Source organism: Acanthisitta chloris, unplaced genomic scaffold, assembly GCF_000695815.1.
Source record: "Acanthisitta chloris isolate BGI_N310 unplaced genomic scaffold, ASM69581v1 scaffold21817, whole genome shotgun sequence".
NCBI lineage: Eukaryota > Metazoa > Chordata > Aves > Passeriformes > Acanthisittidae > Acanthisitta > Acanthisitta chloris.
The window spans coordinates 1-6,100 of record NW_008681320.1 but is presented as its reverse complement, the minus strand read 5'-3'; positions in this window follow the sequence as shown (position 1 = coordinate 6,100).

The following is a 6,100-nucleotide window of genomic DNA, read 5'->3' as shown; positions in this document are numbered from 1 at the left end:
AAAACACAGTTACCTAAACCTCCTTTGCAACACCCATTTGGAGTCTTAAAGATTCAGTTACCAGTGGGTTGAAGAAGGCTGAAAGCTTTTCATCAGCCATTCCACTTGAGTGGAAAATTGAATGACAATCAATCTAAGGAAACTAAAGAAAGGAAAACTGCATTTCTAAGTCCATCTCACAGCTTGTGACTGTCACTTGGCCACATGGATTTGAGTGTATTTTAACAATATTTTGCATGCCTCTGGTTTATTTTTCTTTAATCCTTTGGGTTATTTTAGTTTTGGGTTGGTTGGTATTAGCATTCTGTGTTTTTACACTGTTTACATCTGTTAACTCAACATGTGCCACCTAACTTCTTTTGCCTTGCTAAGTAAAAAATCTTTTTAAATGTAGATAGTTGGGTTTGTTTTGTTTTGTTTTCATGGATACGATACCTCAAATAAATGTGCACTGTTTTGCATAAGACCTTTTTGGTATTCAGAAAGTTGTTTTGAGTTTCTTTTTTTTTTGTTAGTTGGTTCCAGTTTATATTTGAAAGTTGGATATGTTTGTTACATTAAAGGGATTGTTTAAATTCATGAGTTTCTGGGTGTATTTGTGTGAATCTCTCCCAATATACTATCTCATCACAGTTAATAGGTGTATATACACTAGGAACAAAATGCACTTCTAACATGGTGATGTTTAACACATGAAAATACAGTTGTTTTCATAGGCATAGTTTTGAGTGCTGGAAATACTTGTTTTGCTTGGAATTTAAACCAAGCATATTGAGAACTGTACAGCATAATAACAACATATTAAATAAGAGTGCATGTGTTTTTAGAAAATACTCCGTCCTTGCTGAAGTGGTACAGAATATGTTTTCAGAGATCCTGTGACACTGGAGTTTTTTTTTTATACATAGGAGAACTTTCAGGGAACGTTACAGATTTTCATACCTGCGTACACACATGTTTTGGTGATTATAGTTCATAGAATCATAGAATTTAGGGGTTGGAATGGACCTTACAGATCACCCAGCCCCAACCCCCTGCCCTGGGCAGGGACACCTCCCACCAGAGCAGGTTGCTCAAGGCTCATCCAACCTGGCTGTGAACACTGCCAGGGTTGGGGCAGCCACAGCCTCCCTGGGCAACCTGGGACAGTGTCTCACCACCCTTAGAGTAAAAAATTTTTTTCTCACATCCAACCTAGACTTTCCCTCCTTCAATCGGAACCCATTGACCCTTGGCCTGTCATTGCAGTTCCTAACACAGAGTCCCTCTCCAACTCCTTGTAGGCCCTTCAGACATTGAAAAGTTGCTCTGAGGTTTCCATGCAGTCTTCTCTTCTCCAGGCTGAACAGCCCCAACTCCCTCAGCCTGTCCTCCTAGGGGAGATGCTCCAATCCTTTTATCAACTTTGTGGCCTTCTCTGGACTTGCTCCAACAGTTCATGTCCTAATGTTGAAGCTCAGTTCTACACCTGTTTTCAGATGTTCCCCAGTTAACGTACACAGCAATAGTCAGCAGAGAGAGTCCACAAGAGGATTGGAATGGCATAACTGAGAGCTGCTTTTCTAACTTATCTGTAAAATGACTTTTATCAGGTTGCATCGGGACCCACCTAGGAGCTGCTGATGGAGTAAGCACTGCTTACAGACAAGATGAGGGTTTCTGACTCAAAGAGTAAATTCAGCATTTCAAGGAACACCTGAGAACTGAGACTGTCATGTAATACTTGTACAATAACTCCACATTTGGAAAAACAAATGTTATTTCAATGCTGAGAGAAAGGCTGAGCTTTCACCCTTCACAACAAGCTAGGAGAGCACAGTGCCTTTTCAACAAGGCTACGTAGCCAGGGACTACTGTGGCAGCAAACACAGGGAGTGCTAATGCAAGGGTATGTTTCAGAAAAGTCTATGCACAATTTATGTTATCAAAGGAGATACACTGTCAGACATTTGTTGCAATAATAGGAAAAGGGAAAAACGTCCTGCCTAGCTACAGGTGCTTTTATTTAAGGAAACACCAAAACATGCAGTTAGGTCTGTTAATATTCAGGTCAGTTTTCTCAAGCTCCCACCATGACCTCACTACTTTCTTGACTCAGCAGAAAAAGGGGTTTATGCAAAAAAAGTTGGTACACCCCTCAGTTTTTCTTTGAAAGCTAGTATCAGTTAAACCAGTGCAAGTATTTTCAGAATACTCTCTCCTATGCTTCCCCACAAGGTATGGAAAATACACATTTCTGCTTTTGCAAAGAGTGAAAAAAGGCTCCAAAAGCAACCAATTACTTGGACATTATTTAGAGCATAAAAAGCATCTCCCCTATAAGGACAGGCTGAGGAAGTTGGGGCAGTTCAGGCTGGAGAAGAGAAGGTTGTGTGGAGACCTCAGAGCACCTTCCAGGAGCTGAAGGGGCTCCAGGGAAGCTGCAGAGGGATCTGTGTTAGGAGCTGCAGTGACAGGACAAGGGGCAATGGGTACAAATCGAAAGAGGGGAAATTTAGGATAGATATCAAGAAAAAGCTTTTTCCTGTGAGGGTGGTGAGGCACTGGCACAGGTTGCCCAGGGAAGCCGTGGCTGCCCCAGCCCTGGCAGTGTTCAAAGCCAGGCTACTTGGGACCTTGAGAACCTGGGTCTAATGGGGAGGTGTCCTTGCCCATGGCAGGGGGTTGGGACTAAATGATCTCTAAGGTACATTCCAAGCCCTATAATTCTATGATCCTTAGTTCAGGAATAATGTGGAGTATTTTATTTGCTATGAAAAAATGTAATACTTGTGTTTTGCTCTTGAGCCTATGGGCAAATAGGGACAGGCATTGCAAGGTGTATGCGTGAGGAAATCAAGAGAGTCCCTCTAGTTTTGTGTCCACTCTGAAACACAGTCGTGGTCCAAAGGAAATTTCTATTATCACCTGCAAGGGCAAGCCTGTCCTAAAAGATTGTTGCTTTTCCATCTCCGACTCTGGGAGAGCTGAGTGGAGGGGGAAGCAGCTATACAGCCCAGGACTGTGTATGCTAAAGGATTCCCTTCTGGACTCTACCAAGACAGTTTGAGCCTTCATCAGCCACATCTGGGATATTCAGGTTCCCAAATACACTTGGGTGCACCAGGGTTTAGCGAGTGGGAACTTACCTCCTATGCTTAGTGACTGGAGGAAGTTAGTGGTAGCGTGTCTATTGGAGGGGAGGAGATACCAAACACTAGGGAAAATGCAAATGGGAACCATCTCTCAAAATTCACTTGTCTGGTAATTGGACACCAATTGCTGCTTTGATAAAAGCATGTCTGCAAGACTCTCAGCTTAAACAGTTGTAGCTTAAACCCTTCGTCCTGCTGCCTGAGGTCACACTGTCCATGTAGTCTGATTGGGTTTACTCTTCTCTGAAAACACGGCCAGAAAGAGGCAGGAATTTGGTGGGAATTGTGTTTTGTGAGACAGTGTAATAGCTTCTCACTGAGGTGGTGAGACTCTATTCTACAGCTTACTTAGCCTGAGGTTTAAATCCATACTGCTCTGACTCTGGAAGTAGAAACTAAATTGGCTGGGAAGGTGCTGAACTGCTCCTTTCCTGTTGAGTTTAAGACGTGGTATGGAAAAGAGACAATGTGAGAGGAAGAAAGAGAGGAATTGTTATTCTTGGCCAGTAAGGACAAAATCCTAGGCTTTGATTCCTCTCCAGACATGACCTAGGTGTTAGAGTTAAGGACTTGGGAACAGGCTGTAATCCATCCTAGGTTGTTTATCTCATAGCAAGTACAAAATGAACATGAACTAATTAGGAAATAGTAGCAAATAATAAGGTGAACAGAAGGCTTGAAAAGATAACAAATTTGGTACAAATTGAAGGAGGGGAAATTTAGGGTAGATATTAAGAAAAAGTTTTTTCCTGTGTGGATGCTGAGGCACTGGCACAGGTTGCCCAGGGAGGCTGTGGCTGCCCCAGCCCTGGCAGTGCTCACAGCCAGGTTGGATGAGCCTTGAGCAACCTGCTCTGGTGGGAGGTGTCCCTGCCCAGGGCAGGGGTTGGGACTAGATGATCTGTGTAAGGTCCTTTCCAACCCCTAAAAATTCTATGATTCTATACGAAAAAAAACACCTGCTCAAAAAAACCCAACCAAAGAAAGAAACTAAAGGTGAAAAATGAAGGAAGATCCTGCCCTCTAGCTTGAAGGGTTAGTGTTCCAGAGGAAGGTGATGCATCCTGAGTGGGGTCAGCAACATCACAGTTTAGAAACATGTTTCTTCTGATTTGACACAGGTCTGTCTCTTTGCATGGGATCCATTCTGGGCTAGGGTTTGCATTCTTCAACCTCTTCCTCAGATCACTGTCTTTTCAAATTTTGGCAAAAGCATCGTGTTACACAGATGGAGATTTTTTTTCTCTTGAAACCTCTTGTCCTCAAATTTGCACACTTCTGTCCTGCCAATGTGCATGGTCTAACAGAGTTCTCATCTGGATATCACCTGCTGATGCCCCAACAGCACCTCACCACCTGATGTGCTGAAGCTTGGAGTTCTGTTCAGGCAGACAATTTGCCAGGAGTGTGAGTTGATTCAGTTCCTTCTGACTGCAGTCTTCCTGTGGCAATTGCTTGCTCAGTACTACTTCTTTTCTTCTTGATATCAACCACTTCTCTTCTAAAATGCTACTTAGATTAGTAATGCTATAATTGTAGTTTTGTGGGTATTCCAGGAGAAAATAGTAGGTAATATATGACCCATCCTGAAAATTGAGTTTATGTGGTAAATGTGAGGGCATCTATGTTGTGTTCCTGAAAATGTTTTTGCTATTATTCTTTGCTTTAATGATTAACCCAGAAGCCATTATACCTGCTGGTGTGATCTTTGCATTACTTTTAGAACTAAGAAGATGTTACCGTAACAGCTTTACAAAGTTAGATCTCAAAACTGCTTTTCACCATGCTCCATTTTTATCTAGAGTGGATTCTAACCTAATAGATGCCTCAGTTTTGATGAGATCTCACTTTCCTGTATGTCCTTCAGTATATGTAGAATCGAATGAAGCTACTCTTCCATTTACCGATATTAATTCCATTTCCCTGTAGTATTATCTACTAATGAGGAAAACTGAAAGTTCTCTCACTCTGGACTGGGTAATATTTACATGAGACCACTTTCCTTAAATTTGTAGCTCTAAACATTAACTCTCAGCTGCTGCTCACTCCAGTGTCATGCTTGCAGGTTTCTGCACAAGCCTGGGATTCAGTTTGGGAAGCTGCTGGATACAACATTGCTCAGATCAAAGCAGTTCAGCAGTTTTAAGTCACCTAGACATTCCTTACAGTGCAGCAGAGGGGAGGCCACTTGCAGAACTGGAAAACCTAAACTGTGTTAACACTCCAAAATGTACTTTCAGCAAATAGCTTCTCTCCAGGTTAGTAACGTTGGCTTCAACACGCCTGAAGTTAGGAATATACTAAACAGCTTTGAAACCAAGGCTGTGGAGAATATCCATGCCTGAGTAGTTCACTGAACAAATATTTTGCTTGATGCAGTACCTCTTTGGTGTTAGCTGAAAACACTGGCACTGATTCTGATCTCAGAAGGTATCCCAGGTGAGGAGGACACATGCTTTGCTTCACTCCTGCAAGGTCTTTGCTAGGAAGAGCTGCAAGTAGCCAGCAGCGTTCACCAGGTGTGACTGATTCTTTCAGCCCCAGTCCCATCTCTAAACCTACATTACAGCAGGGCTGACAAGGAGTTCATTCCCTTGGGCAGACCAGAGGCTGCAGCCCCAGGTCACCTTCTGCATTTCAGGTGTGACACAACGAGCCCACAGACTCCCAACCACTTTCCTCCCTGCCAAGGTGGCCCAGGGGTGGTTCAGAGAGCAGACACTGGTTATGAAGCATTTATAACTTTGCACAGGGCCAACTCCCAAACATTCTGGCCATGGGATGCAGTAAGGCTTCTGCATTTCAGGTGTGACACAACGAGCCCACAGACTCCCAACCACTTTCCTCCCTGGCATTTCAGGTGTGACACAAAGAGCTCACAGGCTCTGAAACACTTCTCCTCCCCACAGAGGTGGCTGAGTTAGCCTGGGGGTGGTTTGGAGAGCAGACACTGGTTATGAAGCATT